Consider the following 20,419-nt stretch of genomic DNA (forward strand, 5'->3'; position numbering starts at 1 on the left):
TGAATGGAACTTGTACGTCTGGACTACCTCGGTGAATCAATGCTATACATGAATACTTTGCATGAATGCATGAGACCATACTGTCACGATCCAAACCGATGAGTCGTGACGAGTGTCTGACCTCTAGCGACCAAACACCCCTAAACACGTATCTGAATCTTACTGGACATCTAGAGCCCATACATGACTTAAACTGATCTCATAAGTAGGCGACATCATAAACACCGTACAATTTGTATATACATAAGCATGCTGAAAGAACAGTGCAAGCCAGCTAGGCTGCTACATATACTGTACACAAAAGAATAGAAGCTGAAAAGGCTACATCATCTGACTAATACATACAACTGTCAACAGACCTCTATTGGAATAAAAGCTATAGAAAGGACGGGACAAGGCCCCGTCATACCCATTATACATCTCAAAAAGGGGTGGCATACTAAAACTGACTGCAGCTCCGGATCAAATGGAGCGCACTGACCACTGCTAGATCTAGAGGTCCTACTGAGTTGTATCTGCGGGAATGAACGCAGCCCCCCGAGCAACGGGGAGTCAGTACGGATAATGTACCGAGTATGTAAGGCATAAGAACAACATATATACATAAGAATCATGAATAAGATCTGAACTCATAAGCTGAAATGACTAATTACATGTACTTGTATGAACTAGTATCTGCCTGTATCTGCATAAATCTGTATAACTGACAATGCCTCTATGGGCACATAATATGCATGCTCATGCTTATCAATGATGGTCATACATCTATATATGTATGAGTGTAAAACGCCTAATATATGTGCGTATATAACGCCTGTCTCTTTTCTCATATCATATCGGCCTCTCTGCGGCCATCATCATATACATTGTTGCGGTACTTGCAGCCTGATTCTCATATCATCATCATAGTGGTAATGCGTATATAACGCCTATATCTTTTCTCATACTTCACATATATCTAATATTCGCGTATATAACGCCTTCTGGTCACGAGTCAATGTACATAAATATATATAATGAATGTAATGCATGGGTCAACTGCATATATATAACTGGCTACATAAGACTAGACCCATGAACAAAAGGAACACTCATAAACTAGGTACATGAACATCAAAGACTGAAGGACTTCTAATGCTTCTAAGAGTAGAGTAATATGGAAGCTTGCTGACTCGCTTGTTGACTCATATCATAGGATCATGCCAAAGGAAAGAAAGGATAGCCTTAACATACCTTGAAGTATACCCAATCGTCCAACTTCTACCTCTCGAACTTGCAAGTCTACAATTAAGATAACATAGGCCTTAATTAGGCTATTTTCCTCAATTACTAACTGTCACGACCCGGCTAGGGGCCGTGACGGGTACCCGGGGCTAACCGCCGAGCACCGCTCGTACTAGTACTCCTTAGGCTTATTTAACAATCATTTATCAGATTTATGCTCGATTTATAAGAAAACCCGTTTTCCTTGAGAAACATAATGTTTTTATACACATGAGCCCTTAGGCTAGCAAAATAATATATGTATATATTTACACAATGACCACGCCGTGAAACCACATGACCCACATTGAGTATCTACGAGCCTCTATGAGATGACATCTACAATTGTACACAAAAGAATCATCACAGGCACCTCCGGGACAATGGAGGGCTTTCAGTCAGCTAACAACCTCTAAGAATCCTGAGCAAGATCTCCTCCCTGTCTACCTGTGGGCATGAACACAACGTCCAAAGAAAACGGACGTCAGTACGAATATTGTACTGAGTATGTAAGGCAGGAATAAAGTAAGCAATCATAATAGAAAGATCATGAGTCCTGAGACAAAGATATAACCTGCACAAATGTCATAGGCAATCGTATTACCTACATATATCACATTTTACATAATCATGGTATACATTTTATCACATCATATAAATCATCTCATCATAGTCCTCGTTATTAACCCGCGTCCGGGTAACCATCATATGCCGCCCACTAGTGGTGATCATGCCCGGCCCTCTAGGCTCGGTGTAACATTGCAGCCCGCCTTAGCGGTGACATGCCCGGCCATCTAGGCATGGTGGAATCATATGCAGCCCGCCTTAGCGGTGACATGCCCGGCCATCGTGGCGCGGTGGAATTATATCCTCACAAAATCAATCATAACACATCACTCTTACACATCTCATTACATAGCATCATCTTATGGACATATCATACATTAGCATTAAGAGCATACGTTAGGCTTTAAGGCAACCACACTATGTCGGGGTGACGTAAGGTCGTGAACCCCCGATTGTATTATGGACATTTATGAGTATCATGCCTCGCCTTGAAGGAAATAAAGCATAAGACGAGTGTTAACAATAATAACATCATTAGCATTGTAGGAACATCGTGCCACAATTCCTTGAATCCCTATACTCTAGCTCATTGTCATCATTATCATGCTCATCGGTGATTCAATATATAGAAGGAATCATAAGCTTCATCTTATAGAAGGATTATGGAAAAACATGAAGGATTCATGCCTTTTGAAAGAAGAGTTAAGCCTCACATACCTTTCTCGTTTAATCAATCTAGCGTTCACTTATTCTCCTTCAATGTCACGTCTCTACCTTCAAAAGAGGATTCGTACTAACGTTAGTTAATCAACTATAAGAACGCACTACTATTTCTAGAGACAATTGGACAGCACTTCCTTTGTTTATACTACTTTTCCCATATTCCATATCAACTCCCAACACTCACAACAACAATTACAACATAGCAATAACCAATCATCATTCATATACAATGACCATGATCCACCATTTCTCTTCATTTTTCCCACATTTATGGTTTTGGGTGCGCTATCGTATTTTCTCATGTATCACACTTATCTCATGGTCTACATGTCATTTATAACGTATTCATACTCACAACACACTAACATTCATGATCCAATTCAACTACCATTCACTCATTTATGACCTATTTGCTATGCTTTTCTACAATTCGGGTATCTTAACCTTCCAATACATTAAATAACATGAAATGGTCATGAAACTTACCTTGGATAATGGTTGAACAAGTCTTGAGTGGAGCTTCTCCTCTAGCACCAAAACCCTATCTCCTCTCTTTTGGTTTTCTTTGAGGAAGATGAACTTTACTTGGGTTTCGTACACTTTGATTCATGGATTATGTGTTTTTGATCTTAGTTCCCCTTTGATTTCTCTTGTATTTGAAGAGTAGGAAGGGTTCTAGATGGTTCTTGAAGTGTAGAGTGAGAGTGGAATGAAAAATGAAATGAAAAAGGGGTCCTTATACTTAAACTTAAATCTGCCCGACCATATTATACGGACCAAACATACGGTCCGTACTATTTATACAAACCGTATGTGTGGCCGTATGTTTGGTCCAGTAGCTGGTGGCCTCCTTGGCCAATTATACAGTCCAACATACGGCTGGTACAATTTTTATGGTCCGTAGGTTGGGCCGTATAATGCCCAGTGATTTCGTTTTCGTTCTCGTTTTCTCGTTTGATCTCCGATCCTTATGGAACCTTCTTGGCACTTGTTTAACATCTCAACATCAACCTTAGGGACATTATTACACTTCTCTAAGACATCATTATGCCATCATGGACTTGTTGCTCAAAATTCTTATCCGATACACAACGTATGATTCGCTTTCCTTAACAACGTTCTTTCCTTGCATTGTATGCCTTTAAAATCTCGTTGAGGGCCGCCTATTACTCTATCTTACTAGTCAAAACATCGCATATGCTATATCCTCTGGTAGCCTGTTCACTATACATATACGGGGGATTTTTCCAAGGTGTAACATTCTTCCCCCCTTTTGGAACATTCGTCCTCGAATGTTAAACACTCGGAATTCTACAAAAATTTTGCCAGAGTTTCCCCTATAACTTGGCACTACCAACTGGTCACAACAACCCATAATATCATCGCCTCACAGGGCTACATCACAATAGCAACATACCTATGGCCACACACGACCAAAAGCATAAAGATAAAGCATACATACCTTATATTGTTGGCGTTTCGTCTTGGATCTCTCCTCGGGGTTGGAATAAGTGCGGGTACTTAGATTTCATACCCTCTTCCGCTTCCCAGGTCACTTCTTCCCGATTGTTGTTTCACCACAATACTTTGACTGACGCTACTTCTTTATTTCGAAGCTTTCGCACTTGCCTATCTAGGATGGCAATAGGCACTTCTTCATAGGTCAGCTTTTCCGTTACTTGCACATCATCTATCGGGACAATATTTGTAGGATCTCCAATACACTTGTGGAGCATCGAAACATGAAAGACTGGATGGACTGATTCAAGCTCCGAAGGTAAATCCAATTTATAGGCTACCTGACCCACTTTGCGGATGATTTTGTAGGGTCCAATGTATCTGGGACTTAGCTTCCCCTTTCTTACCAAATCTCATCACCCCTTTCATGGGTGACACTTTCAAAAATACCCAATCATTAATTTTAAACTCCAAGTATCGTCGGCGGTTGTCCGCATAGGACTTTTGGAAGCTTTGGGTTGTCAACAACCGATCTTGAATCACCTTGACTTTTTCTACCGCTTGTTGAATCAATTCGAGACCTATTAACTGTGCTTCCCCTGTTTCAAACCATCCAATTGGAGATCTATATTTCCTTCCGTATAAAGCTTCATATGGAGCCATTTGTATACTAGAATGGTAGCTATTGTTGTATGCAAACTCAATAAGGGGTAAGTGATCATCCCAACTACCACCGAAATCCAACACACACGCCCGTAGCATATCTTCTAAGATCTGAATGGTGTGCTCGGCTTGCCCATCGGTCTGTGGATGAAATGTCATGCTAAACTTTACTTGCGTGCCCAAACCTTCTTGAAAAGACTTCCAGAACTTTGCTGTAAACTGTGCTCCTCTATCTGTGATAATAGATAATGGAATTCCATGGATTCGCACAATTTCTTTGAGATATAGCCTTGCATAGTCTTCTGCTGAGTACGTGGTCCTAACTAGAAGAAAATGGGATGCTTTCGTCAATCTATCCACGATCACCCATATAGAGTCATACCTGCCACGGGAACGGGGTAATCCCACGATGAAATCCATGTTGATCACTTCCCATTTCCAGGTGGGTATCTCTATTGTTTGGAATAAGCCTCTCGGTTTCTGATGTTCAGCTTTTACTTGTTGGAAATTTGGACATTGTGCTACAAATTCGGCTATGTCTCTCTTCATGCCATCCCACCAATACATCATCTTGAGATCATGATACATTTTGGTTGCACCTGGGTGAATAGAATATCGAGAGCAATGTGCTTCTTCTAAAATTCGTCGGCGCAATTCCGCCACATTCGGCACACATAACCTGCCTCGGTACCTAAGAATCCCCTCCATGGAAACTTCAAACGGAGACTTTTCTTTCCCATGAGATGTGTCTCTATAACGACATAACTGAGGATCTTCACACTGCCGTTCTTTCACTTCCATATCCAAGGACGAAATTGTGGAATCTTTGATACTAATACCAGCATCGCCAGAATCAATTACACGCACTCCAAGATTATCCAATCGATGAAGTTCTTGAACCATCTCTTTCCTTTCCGGAGGGACTTCACACAAACTGCCCATTGATCGGCGGCTAAGTGCATCGGCTACTACATTCGCCTTCCCGGGGTGGTATAAAATGTTGACTTCATAATCTTTTAATAGTTCTAACCACCGCCTCTGTCGCAGGCTCAACTCCTTTTGCTTGAAAATGTACTGAAGACTCTTGTGGTCTGTGTAGATATCAACGTGTAAGCCATACAAGTAATGTCTCCACATTTTTAAGGCATGAATGACCGCAACCAATTCGAGATCATGAGTTGGGTAATTATTTTCATGTTTCCGCAATTGTCTCGAAGCATATGCAATAAATCTACCATGCTGCATCAATACGCATCCTAATCCCACACCGGAAGCATCGCAATACACAACATAGCCATCTGACCCTTCCAGAAGTGTTAAAACTGGAGCTGAGGTCAACCTATTTTTCAACTCTTGGAAACTGCGCTCACAAGCATCGTTCCATTGAAATTTAGCCGACTTCTGGGTTAACTTCGTCAGTGGGGCTGAAATAGATGAGAAGCCCTCTACGAATCTTCTATAATAACCTGCTAAACCCAGAAAACTATGAACTTCTGTGGGCGTCGTAGGCCTTGGCCAAGTTTTCACAGCCTCAATCTTCTGAGTGTCGACTCGAATGCCATCATCTGAAATAATATGGTCTAGAAATGTTACAGAATTTAGCCAAAATTAACACTTTGAAAATTTCGCATATAATTCTCGGGCTCGAAGAATGCCAAGAACAACTCTCAAATGGTCTGCATGTTCTGATTCCGTGCAATAATACACTAGAATATCATCAATAAATACTATCACAAATAGATCCAAAAGAAGCCTGAATACGTTGTTCATCAGAGTCATAAATACAGCCGGAGCATTAGTCAACCCGAATGACATTACTCAGAATTCATAGTGGCCATATCTCGTTCTGAAGGCCGTTTTGGGAATATCCGCTTCTCTGACTCTCACTTGACGGTAACCCGACCTCAAATCTATTTTAAAGAACCACTTGGCACCTTGCAATTGATCGAATAAATCATCAATCCTTGGACGAGGATATCTGTTCTTTATCGTCAATTTGTTCAATTGCCTATAGTCGATGCACATTCGCAAGGAACCATCTTTCTTTCTCACAAACAAGACCGGTGCTCCCCACGGTGATGAACTGGGTCTAATGAATCCTTTCTCGAGCAAGTCTTTCAACTGCGCCTTTAGCTCTTTTAATTCTGCCGGAGCCATTCGATAAGGAGGAATAGAAATAGGCTTGGTGCCCGGCAATACATCAATAGCGAAGTCAATTTCCCTTTCTGGTGGAAGACCTAGAAGTTCATCTGGGAATACGTCTGGAAATCCATTAACTACTGGAACTGACTGGAAAGTTGGCGGCTTTGCCTCGGTGTCATGAACCCGAACTAAGTGATAAATATAACCCTTGGCTATCATCTTCCTTGCCTTAAGATAGGAAATAAACCTACCCTTTGGCGATGCTGCATTACCTTTCCATTCAAGCACGGGCTCTCCCGGAAATTGAAATCGAACCACTTTTGTGCGGCAATCAACATTTGCATAACATGAAGCCAACCAATCTATACCCATGATTACATCGAAATCTACCATTTCCAGCTCAATCAAATCAGCCTTGGGCTATCGATCACATATCACAAGGACACCATTTTTGTACACTTGTCTTACTAACTAGGGATCACCAACCGGAGTGAGTACCTCAAAGGGTCTAATTGACTCGGGTTTCACCCCAATACAACCAGAAACATATGGAGCAATATAAGAGAATGTAGAACCCGGATCTATCAACGCATACACATCACGGGAGAATATAGACAGTATACCTGTAACCACATCCGGAGAGGACTCGAGATCCTACCGTCCGGCTAAAGCATATACACGGGGCTGAGTGGCACCTGAAGTAGATGCTGCCCCTCGGCCTCTACCTCGGCCTGCTGTCATCTGGGGAGTCTGCCCCGCTGAGCGTGCTGATGAGGAACTCGCTGCTGAGCCTGTGGGCTGAACCCCACCTCTACCATACCGTGAGGGACAATCTCGCATCAAATGCCCAGTCTGCCCACAAACATAACAACCATCAGTGTCCTGACGACATGGCCCTGAGTGTAATTTGCGGCACCGACTACATCGTGGAACTAGTGGTCTCCTCTGACTGTAATCACCCCCAAACTGAGAACCTGAAGCTCTCGAGCTCTGACCCTGTCCCGATGAAAAAGAGCGATCAAATCCCCTATCGGCGAACCGAGGAGGTGCACTAGTCGCTGACTGGCCTGAATGTCGGGAATAAGTCTGCCTCGATCCCCCTCTATAATCACTGCCTGTGCCCATAGATCTAGCCTTTTTGATTTGTCCTCTATCACTGTCGCGATCACCCCTTTGTTGTCATTGTCGCCCCTCTAAATTCTGAGCATGGGCCTGCATTCGGGAAATGTCCATCCCGTCTTGCAAGGAAGCCGTCAGACAATCTCTGAATAAATGTAGCCCCAAACCACTCACAAATCTATGTACCCGATCTTCCATGTCGGCCACCATAGTCGGATCATGTCTAGCCAAAGAATTAAATTGCATGTTATACTCCCGGGCACTCATATTTCCTTGCCTCAAATTAAGAATCTGTCCGCTCTAGCTCGGCGAACCTCGGGTGGCAAATAGTGACGAATAAAAGCATCTACGAACTCTTGCCAGGAGGCACATTCTCTCCTCTTGATAATACCCAGTTGTTGTACCATAACACTGCCACATCCCGGAGTCTATAAGATGCCAACTCCACGGATTCAGTTTCAGAGGCATGGACTATCTTCAATGTCCTCAACATTTCATCAATGAAACCTTGTGGGTCTTCCTCCAGCTTTGACCCGAAGAACTCCGGAGGATTTAGACTCATAAAATCACGGGCCTTTGTACTTGCTGCCCGATCGCTTGAACCCACATTCTGCCATTGTGCCTGTGCGGCAACCAATTGTGTCAATAACGGAATGGCCTCGGTCATTTGTTGACCCGAAGCAACCGGCGGAGGAATTGGAGCTGGGGCTCCTCCTTGCTCTTCCACATTAGGCGGGATAGAAGAAGTATTAGACAAGGCCTCGTTGTGCGATTCACCTTCTTCTATATTCACCGAAGGCTCTCTTTCTACCCGCGTCTTTGTCGTAGTCTTGCCCTTCTGGGCGGCTGTAGCTTTTCCCTTTGGCGGCATTCTGAAATCATAACACACTATTAGGGAGGATAAAACCTTACACATGGCTCTATCGCACGATCTCATGAAAAGAAAGATGGTCACTTTTCCTAAATGCCCTGTACCCTCTTGTTTATTAATGTGGCGCGCTACACACCATAAACAAGACTCTACTAGACACGGCTCGTAGAAACTTCCTAGGACCGAACTGCTCTGATACCACTTTTGTCACGACCTGGCTAGGGGCCGTGACGGGTACCCGGGGCTAACCGCCAAGCACCGCTCGTATTAGTACTCCTTAGGCTTATTTAACAATCATTTATCAAATTCATGCTCGATTTATAAGAAAACCCGTTTTCCTTGAGAAACATTATGTTTTTATACACATGAGCCCTTAGGCTAGCAAAATAATATATGTATATATTTACACAATGACCACGCCGTGAAACCACATGAACCACATTGAGTATCTACGAGCCTCTATGAGATGACATCTACAACTGTACATAAAAGAATCATCACAGGCACCTCCGGGACAATGGAGGGCTTTCAGTCAGCTAACAGCCTCTAAGAATCCTGAGCAACATCTCCTCCCAGTCTACCTGTGGGCATGAACACAGCGTCTAAAGAAAACGGACGTCAGTACGAATATTGTACTGAGTATGTAAGACAGGAATGAAGTAAGCAATCATAATAGAAAGATCATGAGTCATGAGAAAAAGATATAACCTGCACAAATGTCATAGGCCATCGTATTACCTACATATATCACATTTTACATAATCATGGTATACATGTCATCACATCATATAAATCATCTCATCATAGTCCTCGTCATTAACCCGCGTCCGGGTAACCATCATATGTCTCCCACTAGTGGTGATCATGCTTGGCCCTCTAGGCTCGGTGTAACATCGCAACCCGCCTTAGCGGTGACATGCCCGGACATCTAGGCACGGTGGAATCATATGCAGCCCACCTTAGCGGTGCATGCCCGGCCATCGTGGCGCGGTGGAATTATATCATCACAAAATCAATCATAACACATCACCCTTACACATCTCATTACATAGCATCATCTTATGGACATATTATACATTAGCATTAAGAGCATACGTTAGGCTTTAAGGCAACCACACTATGTCGGGGTGACGTAAGGTCGTGAACCCCCGATTGTATTATGGACATTTATGAGTATCATGCATCGCTTTGAAGGAAATAAAGCATAAGGCGAGTGTTAACAATAATAACATCATTAGCATTGTAGGAACATCGTTCCACAATTCCTTGAATCCCTATACTCTATCTCACCGTCATCATTATCATGCTAATCAGTGATTCAATATATAGAAGGACTCATAAGTTTCATCTTATAGAAGGATTATGGAAAAACTTGAAGGATTCATTCCTTTTGAAAGAAGAGTTAAGACTCACATACCTTTCTCGTTTAAGAAATCTAGCGTTCACTTATTCTCCTTCGATGTCACGTCTCTACCTTCAAAAGAGGATTTGTACTAACGTTAGTTAATCAACTATAAGAACGCACTACTATTTCTAGAGACAATTGGGCAGCACTTCCTTTGTTTATACTACTTTTACCATATTCCATATCAAGTCCCAACACTCACAACAACAATTACAACATAGCAATCAAAAATCATCATTCATATACAATGACCATGATCCACCATTTCTCTTCATTTTCCCACATTTATGGTTTTGGGTGCGCTATCGTATTTTCTCATGTATCACCCTTATATCATGGTCTACATGTCATTTATAACGTATTCATACTCACAACACACTAACATTCATGATCCAATTCAACTACCATTCACTCATGGCACTATTCACTCATTTATGACCCATTTGCTATGCTTTTCTACAATTCGGGTATCTTAACCTTCCAATACCTTAAACAACATGAAATGGTCATGAAACTTACCTTTGATGATGGTTGAACAAGTCTTGAGTGGAGCTTCTCCTCTAGCACCAAAACCCTATCTCCTCTCTTTTGGTTTTCTTTGAGGAAGATGAACTTTACTTGGGTTTCATACACTTTGATTCATGGATTATGTGTTGTTGATCTTAGTTCCCCTTTGATTTCTCTTGTAGTTGAAGAGTAGGAAGGGTTCTAGATGGTTCTTGAAGTGTAGAGTGAGAGTGGAATGAAAAATGAAATGAAAAAGGGGTCCTTATACTTAAACTTAAATCTGCCCGACCATATTATACGAACCAAACATACGGTCCGTACTATTTATACAAACCGTATGTGTGGCCGTATGTTTGGTCCAGTAGCTGGTGGCCTCCTTGGCCAATTATACAGTCCAACATACGGCTGGTACAATTTATACGGTCCGTAGGTTGGGCCGTATAATGCCCAGTGATTTCGTTTTCGTTCTCGTTGTCTCGTTTGATCTCCGATCCTTATGGAACCTTCTTGGCACTTGTTTAACATCTCAACATCAACCTTAGGGACATTATTACACTTCTCTAAGACATCATTATGCCATCATGGACTTGTTGCTCGAAATTCTTATCCGATACACAACGTATGATTCGCTTTCCTTAACAACTTTCTTTCCTTGCATTGTATGCCTTTAAAATCTCGTTGAGGGCCGTCTATACTTTCTTACTAGTCAAAACATCGCATATGCAATGTCCTCTGCTAGCCTGTTCACTGTACATATACGGGGGATTTTTCCAAGGTCTAACACTAACTATCTTTAAACGCATATAGTGCTTAACGAATTATAGACAATAATTTCCCTTGTAAGCTTGCTTACAACTCTTCAATTTCCCATTCAATCCAGCATTGACCACAATTACAATAAAAACACATATATATATATATATAAATATATACTCAAATTTATCCCTAATTATCTCTTAACATAGCCTCAAGTCACTACCTTGCCCTTCATCAACTTACCACTCCCACAAATACCTTCTCTTTACTTAAATCACTAAAACTCTTGATAATAAACTCAAATACATGGGTAGAAATCATTTACGTACCTTGAGAGGGTTTAAGATCCCAAGAATCACTTCAACTCCAACTTGTACTCGGGGCAAGACACTTTCTACCTTCAAACTCGGGCTCAGGTCTCTATTCCAAGGGCATACCCAACTAGGAAACCATAGGTTCTACCACTACGAGAACGAGAGGTGTAACACACACACACACACACACACACACACACACACACACACACACACACATATATATATATATATATATATATATATATATATATATGTAGACATGCGTGTATAACGCCTATCAAGCCTCTTTGAGCATCCAATCGTATTGTATCGGCCTTTGTGGGCATCATCATCATCATTATCGTAATCATCATGTGACTAGTTGATTAGGTGGTAGTGCGTATATAACGACGTCACCTTCCCTATACCCCATAAATATATATATAATACATAATATACACGTATATACACCTGAGGTGTCAAGTGTCTGTATATGCATATATAAAGAAATGCAATGCATAACCATGATAAGAGTACAAGTAACTCTAGAGACCATACTGGATTTAGAGAAAGATTTTCTGAAGACAACAATCTGGAACATTAATCAATGTATCATCCCTAACTCTAAGAGCAGAACAATTATAGATTAACGTTACGTGTGCATATTGCTCATAAGGATCCCAAAGAGAAAGAAAGAGGCAACCTTAACATACCTCGAGTCATCCAAGTAATCCGACAACAAGCTTATCACCACTAGAGCGCAACTCTTATAACAAAGAATACATACGCGACTTAGATGGCGCTTGTATACCACGTATATCAATGATGACTCGATTCCAAAGTGAAATGAACAGCCTTTCCCCTATTTCTTATTCATTACCACAAAGTCCACGACCAACAATTTATGCAACAACTCCAAATGATCTTCTTTAACCTCATGTTCTCCATATTTAAAGATATACCATAAAGCAGCCCCATATACACTTGTATACCACATTTCCTCAACATTACTACTATCCCTCATAACAAAATTATGCTCAAAACATGCTAACAATCATAGCTCAAGTTAATTACAACTCAAAATATCATCAAATTCATATTTGAACTTTTCCTCCAATTGTTTCTCCTCAAATATTAATATATTTACCACATGAACTCATAAACATGAAATAAAATGAAATCTTACCTCAAAAACATAAGAACACTCCAATTCCAAGATCACTTCACCTTGAAATATCCTTCAAAGCTTCTACAAGAAGAAGAGACAAGTTTCAACCACACTTTGAAACCCTAAGCACCATGATCCTTACTTTGATCTTTGATTTATGCTTGGAGAAGTGTTTGAATAAGTTGGGAGAGGTTTCTAGAGCTTTCTTGAACTTGGGTTTATGTTTAAAATGACTTAAAATGAAGAGGGGTCGTAATATATAAAATTAGCAAAATCCACCGACTTGAGAAATATGGGCCATATATACTAGCCGTTTAATTTTATACAGCTAACTTCGTGGCCGTATAAAATTATACGGTCCGTAATGGGACGTATAACACCATCTCAGAAACTGTGCTCTTTGGGAATTTTTAAGATCCTTAAATACGGACCATATAATAAAATACGGACCATATCTCAATTATACAACCCATATTCTATATTTCCCAGAAACAATTTTTGACGAACCTTTCCTCTTCGATTCACTTATTCTCTAATCCTTTCATAACTTACCAAACATGAACTTAAACCCTTATATGCACAAGTTAAGCATGTCCAACCTCATATATCCTTAGAAACTATTCCGGTGTCCGAAACTAAGACAACTACCGTACGATGAATCTAAATGTATAAAACTACAAGGTGTAACAAAAAATGTGCGGAAACCTACCACTTGTTTTTTCTTTTAGGAAAATCGCCGGATGTCCGTTGGTTAGTGTTGCGAAAAATGCGCGCAAACTTTGAAGTTCTTTTTTAAAATTTCTTTTTTTTTTAAAAGAAAACCGACAGACGTTCAAGGTTAATTTCACACAAAAAAGGAACTCTAAAAAATGGAAGCTTTAGATCAACTAGCATTAGTGTTGTTGTGGTACATTAGTACCATGCCACGGTACAGACCAGGTTTCCAATCTCGATTTGTGCATTTAAGTAAGGTTATACATATAATTGTGTAATTTTACAAAATCAAGGGACTCTGTTAGTTTTTTTTTTCGTTATCAGAAAATACCATCTTCTTATTAATTTAATTAATCAATGGAGGCTAGATGAAAATACCTACGACGGTCGTCATTTTTCTCACTGACATGATAATTTCTGGTAGACCTCTGTCTGCTGATTTTTTTCCGGATAACATCGATTACCGATAGCTCTTCCGTGTTTTTTTTTTCCAGAAGAATACTCATTTTAGTAGTGATATATGTTAGCAATTCAATTGGTATCGAACAACTTATGGAATTAATAGTCTTGGATTATCAAAATTCAACCAGGTAGAGCTAGTACACTCCCTATATATACATGTATCTACGTATGTTAGCAATCTGATTGTTGGTGACAAACAACTTATGGAACAGTCTCAGATCATATCGTCAAAGCTCAACCACGTAGAGCTAATTTATTTATCTCTCCTGAAAAGAGACAACAAATCTTGCGCGACATTTTGGATAAAGATTAAGATAATCTTTAGGGAAAGTAACACAAATACAATATTTAAAAAAGGAATTTTCAAAAATTACAACTACTTTCCAAAAAATTACGTTAATACTTCCAAAAAAATCACATTAATAGAACTACAAGAAGCTTTAGAGGAGAATAAGAGTATAGAAGATGAAGGAGAAACTGGAGAAAGTAATATGAAACAAGTGATCAGAGAGGCAGGTGTTTCTCCAAAAGTTGTTGTCAAAGGAGGAAAGAAGGGCAAAGTTGCAGAACCAGTTCAAGTAAAGAGGACAATTCCAAAGAGAACAACAAACAAATCTAAATGATGATTACAACATTGGTGTGGAATGTTAGGTCTGTCAATACACATCAGGCCTTTGAGAGATTGATACTTTTAAAGAGGTAGTATAAATGTTTCATAGTAGCCCTTATGGAACCTTTTTAAAACTGTAGACACTTACAAAGGTACAAAAGGAGATTGGGTATGGAAACTGCATTGGCAAATGTGAATGGCAAGATTTGGATATTTTTAGTGGCAGCAGTACAATGGAAAATAGTCATGGATTGTCAACAAATCACTCCAAAACAGAATCATATGGGAAAGGAGATGCTTATGACTTTTGTATATGCAAAGTGTGATGCCTGGGAAAGATTAGAACTTTGGGATAATATTTATTTCCTTACTGGTGATATGAATTTACCTTGGGTTGTTGGGGTGATTTCAATGTAATTATGAATGAAGAAGAGAAACTAGAACGACTTCCAGTTTCACTTGAGGAGTATGAAGACTTTGCTTTTTGGCTAAACTCTTTTGAATTATTTGATGTGGGGCTTAAGGGCAGTCCCTATACATGGTGGAATGGAAGAGCCGGAGAAGACTGCATTTTTAAGAGATTAGATAGAATAGTTGTGAATATTCCTTTTCAGACTTGCTTTCCACAAATAGAGGTGGAGCACCTAACCAAAACTGGATCTGATCATGCTCCTTTGATCATGTCTTGTTATGAGGAACCTATTTCTTGTGTCAAACCTTTTAAGTTATTTAATTTTTGGTTGCAACATGGAAGTTTCCAGGATGTAGTAAGACATTATTGGAAAGCTGATTTTTCTGGTAATCCATTCTTAATGTTTAAGCAGAAGATGAAAAATGTCAAGATGACTTTATCAAAGTAGAGTAAGGAAACTTATGGGGATATTTTCAAACAAATGGCTATTAGAGATGACGTGGTGAAGATCAAAGAAGCATTATTTGAAGATGAGCCCACTATTGTCAATAGAATAGTGCTTCAAAAAGCACAGGCTGAACTTAAGAAGTATTTGCACTTAGAATAGCAGTATTAGAGGAAAAAAGCAAGTATTTCTTGGTATTCTGAGGGTGATAATAATATAGGTTTATTTCATAACTATGTCAATAGGAAAAGACAGAAATTGTTTCACAAAAGAATTTAAGATGGAGAAGGAAATTGGTTGGAACTAGGCAACAACTGCAGGATGAAGCTGTGAACTTCTTTCACAAGCAGTTCACAAAAGATGGTGATTCTAAAAACTTTGAGTTGCTTAAACATATACCTAGCATGGTGGATATAGAGCAGAATAGAGATCTTGTAAGTATCCTACAAAAGAGGAAGTTCAGGAGGCTGGTTTTGCATTGAATGGAGATAGTTCTGGAGGTCCAGATGGTTTTACAAGTGTTTTTTTTATCAGAAATATTGGAGAATAGTAGGAGATGATGTGTATGCATTAGTCCTGACATTCTTTGATGGTGCATTCTTACCTAAGTCAGTTACTCATACTAACTTAGTATTGTTACCAAATAAGCCAGACATCAGAAATTTTTCTGACCTGAAGCCAATAAGCTTATCAAATTTCATCAATAAAGTGATATCAAGGGTGGTACATGGTAGAATTGAAGGACTGTTATCTTCATTGATATCTTCCAATCAATCTGGATTTGTGAAAAAGAGAAGTATTTTTTAGAACATGTTGCTAACTCAAGAAATAGTAACGGATATCAAACTTAGAGGAAAGCCAAAAAATGTGATCCTAAAGCTAGACATGGCAAAGGCATATAATCGGGTAGATTAAAAATTCCTCATGCATGTACTCAGAGAAATGGGATTTGCCAAACATTTTGTTGGATTGATATGGAGGTTGATTTCAAATAACTGGTATTCAGTTCTTGTTAATGGTCAGGCTGCTGGATTTTTCAAATCTAGTAGAGGTGTCAAACAAGGGGATCCCTTATCCCCAACTTTGTTTATTTTTTCTGCAGAAGTGTTGTCAAGAAGATTAAATGCATTATGGGATGATAGAAAGTTTATTGGATATGGCATGCCTAAATGGTCTGCTAATTTGAATCATCTTACATATGCAAATGATTCAATCATATTTGCATGTGCGGAAACTAACTCATTGAAGATGATTATGAGTGTACTAAACAGTTATGAAGTAGCATCAGGACAATTGATTAATATAGAGAAGAGTTGTTTCTATGTGTATAATAAGGTGGCCAACAACTTGATGCAAGCAGTAAGTGACATTACAGGTTTTCAAAAGGGACAATTTCCTTTCATTTACTTTGGGTGTCCAGTGTTTCATGCAAGGAAGAAGAAGTTGTTTTATGCTGAGATGATAAAAAAAGTTAATGCTAAAATTCATGCTTGGAAAGAAAAGCTAGTGTCTTTTGGAGGAAAAGCAACACTAATGATGGGTGTTCTTCAAAGTTTACCAGTTTATAAGTTATCAGTCATATCCCCTCCAAAGTATATTCTGGCAGAATTACATAGAATTTTTGCAAGATTTTTTTTTTGAGTAACAAGGAAGAAGGTAGGAGTAGACACTGGGCTTCTTGGGAACATTATTGTCTGTCTACTCAGGAGGGAGATTTGGGATTTAGATCCTTATTTGATGTTTCTACTGCCTTGCATGGTAAGCTATGGTGGAAATTTAGAATATCAAATTCATTATGGGCAAACTACATTGTAATAAGTATTTTAGGAAAGAGATTCCAAGTTTGGTTCAATGGAAATCTAGGTCACAAGTTTGGAAAAGGATTCCTGAAATAAGGGAAGTGGTTGAACAAGAAACCTGGTGGGAGATAAAAGCTGGTTCAGTTAATGTATGGCATGAAAACTGGACAAAGTTGGGATGCTTATATCATGTTGTGCTAAAGGAATTTTTCATTAATGAGGAACTTGAAGAAGTGTCACAACTCATGCAAGATGGAAAGTGGAATTCTCAGTTGCTACATTAGAATTTTCTTGCATATATTGTAGATCATATTCAAACTAATAGTCATGCAGATAAGCTTGAGGGGTACTGGGATAGACCATGGTCGATGGCTACAAAATCAGGATATTTCTTAGTAACCAGTGCATGGAACATAGTTAGGAACAAAGATCATCAACAACCTGCATACTTGCATATTTGGAATAAAGGAGTGCTATTCAAGATTTCATTCTTCTTATGGAGATTATGGAAGCTTAAAGTACCAACAGATGATCAATTGTGTAATATGGGAATTTTTGTGGGTATCAAGATGTTGGTGTTGCACTATACCTCAACAAGAGACAATTCAACATTTGTTTCTTACAAGTAATTTTGCCACAGCAGTTTGGAGAACATTCATGGTAGCAGTAGGAATCGATGCTCCTATGGTACAGGTTCATCAGGTGGTGACAACATGGTGGGAAGCAAAGGTGTGCACCAAACTGAAGCCAATTTGCATTTATCATTTGGGAATTATAGAAAGGAGAAATAATCAAAGGTATGGTAAGAAAGTATCTTTCAATAAGGTGATACATGAAGTTAATAATAATATATTTTATCTTGCAAGGGTGACATACCATTGGATGAAAGATATACCATATATTTATCCTGATATGATTCAGTTCATGGAAAGATACAGACCAACGATGGTGACAAAGATTATATCTTGGTAATGTGCTTCTGCAGGGTGGTACAAATGTAACACTGATGGTGCCTCCAAAGGAAATCTAGGACTAAATTCTATAGGCTTCTGTGTAAGAGATGATGGTGGAAATCTAGTGTATGCTAAGGCAAATAAATTGGAGGAATTTACTAATGTGGTTGCTAAGGCCAAAGCATTACTAGAAGGCTTAACTTACTATGTGGAAATGGAACTTCAACCTCTTATTTTGGAAACTGATTCATTGCTATTGAAAAAGGTGTTAGAAGGGATTTGGAAACCACCTTGGGTTATTATGGTAGAAGTGGAAAAGATCAAGAGGATGATGGATGGTCTCAATATGGTAGTGCAGCATATATACATAGAAGGAAACACCATGGAAGTTTATTTAACTAACATAGCTTTTGATTTTGGAGGTGAAGTTGAGTTCAATCACTTTTCAGAATTACCAAGTGCTCGAAGAAGGATTATCAACATGGATAAGTCTTATATTGTCAACGTCAGAATTAGAACTTTGCAGAAAAAAGGAGCCAATGGATAGAAGATGATGCAGATAAAGAAAGAGATGTACTATGTGTGATCATAACATAGAAGTTTATTTTCTTGTGCTCTCATTTTGACATTGTTGTTTGTATAGTGGATTGGTTTTGGTTTGATATATAATAATAACCACTAAGCAACATGCTTAGTGGTAAATTTGATTTAAAAAAAAAAATCTTTTAACTTTTCATTATATTATATACAATCTTTCATATCCCTAAAATCTCTCTCCTACTTAAATGCACAATAAAATGTAATTCTCTCACCTAAAAAGTTACCTTTTCAATCCAAAGATGCTGTAATTTTCAATTTCATGTCCTCTCCCTTCCATATTCATTTCCTCAAGCTCCTAGAAACACAATTTTTCAAGCTTTGTTTTTATATACATATTCGAAGTCTTCTGATCTACACTATTCCTCAGTATTACGCATTTGTAGCTTTTTACTAAAGCTTTTTAGATTTTATTTATTTATTTATTTATGTATTTCTAAGCATGTGTTACCGTGTTTTCACACTAGTTTTGTTTCTTAAGGAAACAAATACTAAAAATATATATAGTATATTCAAATGGTAAGTATAATTGAAAAGATGGTAATAAAATATTTGTGGATATAATAGTAAGAATTAGTATATTTAATTTTTATATTATATATAATATATAATATAATAATACCATGTATATGGTATATTCAAATTGGCAAGTGTAGTTGAAAAGATGATAATAAAATACTTGTGGGTATAATAGTAGGAATAATTAATATATTTAAATTTGTATTCTATATACAGTATATAACATAATAATACCTTCTGTATATAATATATATATATATATATATATATATATATATATATATATATATATATATATATAGTACATATATAGTATTACAATATACCATAAAGAAGATGGAATGTATGAGCAAATTCTATTGTCTGCTAATGGAGTTTTTCTAGGGTTTGATGATAATGTTTCACTTATTGATAGGTAGTTGTAGGGACATATTACTTAAATTTAGGAAAAAATTTAACCTATCGAATTTAATTACTTTATTTATAGGAATATTACCATATCTAAAGATTTTCTCCGTTACTCATTTATAGGGTATATATGGTAGATTCTGTAAATTAGTAAATAGTTGTAGATTACATAATTTAATACTTATTTGCTAGAAATTGCGTAAGTTGCCCTAATCTTTATCCTCAAGTCAATACTCCCTCGTTCTATTTTATATGTGACAAGTCTAGTAAAATTGTCTGCTGAGTTAGGCATGTCCAAGCTCAGCCCTTAAGGGTGAACCCTGTCTATCACAGTTTTGGGCCTGACAGGGCTATGAGTTGAGTTGGGCTCCGGGTTGGGGGGCCCCACACCCGATTATGAGTTATCTAGACTTAGGTGCGCCAGACGGGGCTGGTGCTTTGAGAACTTTGAATTTGTTATGCTATTGAACTTTGTAAGACATAAGTGGACACAAATTTAAGAAGTGTAATGACATATTTGGTCGTTACTGCTTTTTTGATGCTTTTAACCCTTCTCCGAGCT

Source organism: Lycium barbarum, chromosome 7 (assembly GCF_019175385.1).
Source record: "Lycium barbarum isolate Lr01 chromosome 7, ASM1917538v2, whole genome shotgun sequence".
NCBI classification, from domain to species: domain Eukaryota; kingdom Viridiplantae; phylum Streptophyta; class Magnoliopsida; order Solanales; family Solanaceae; genus Lycium; species Lycium barbarum.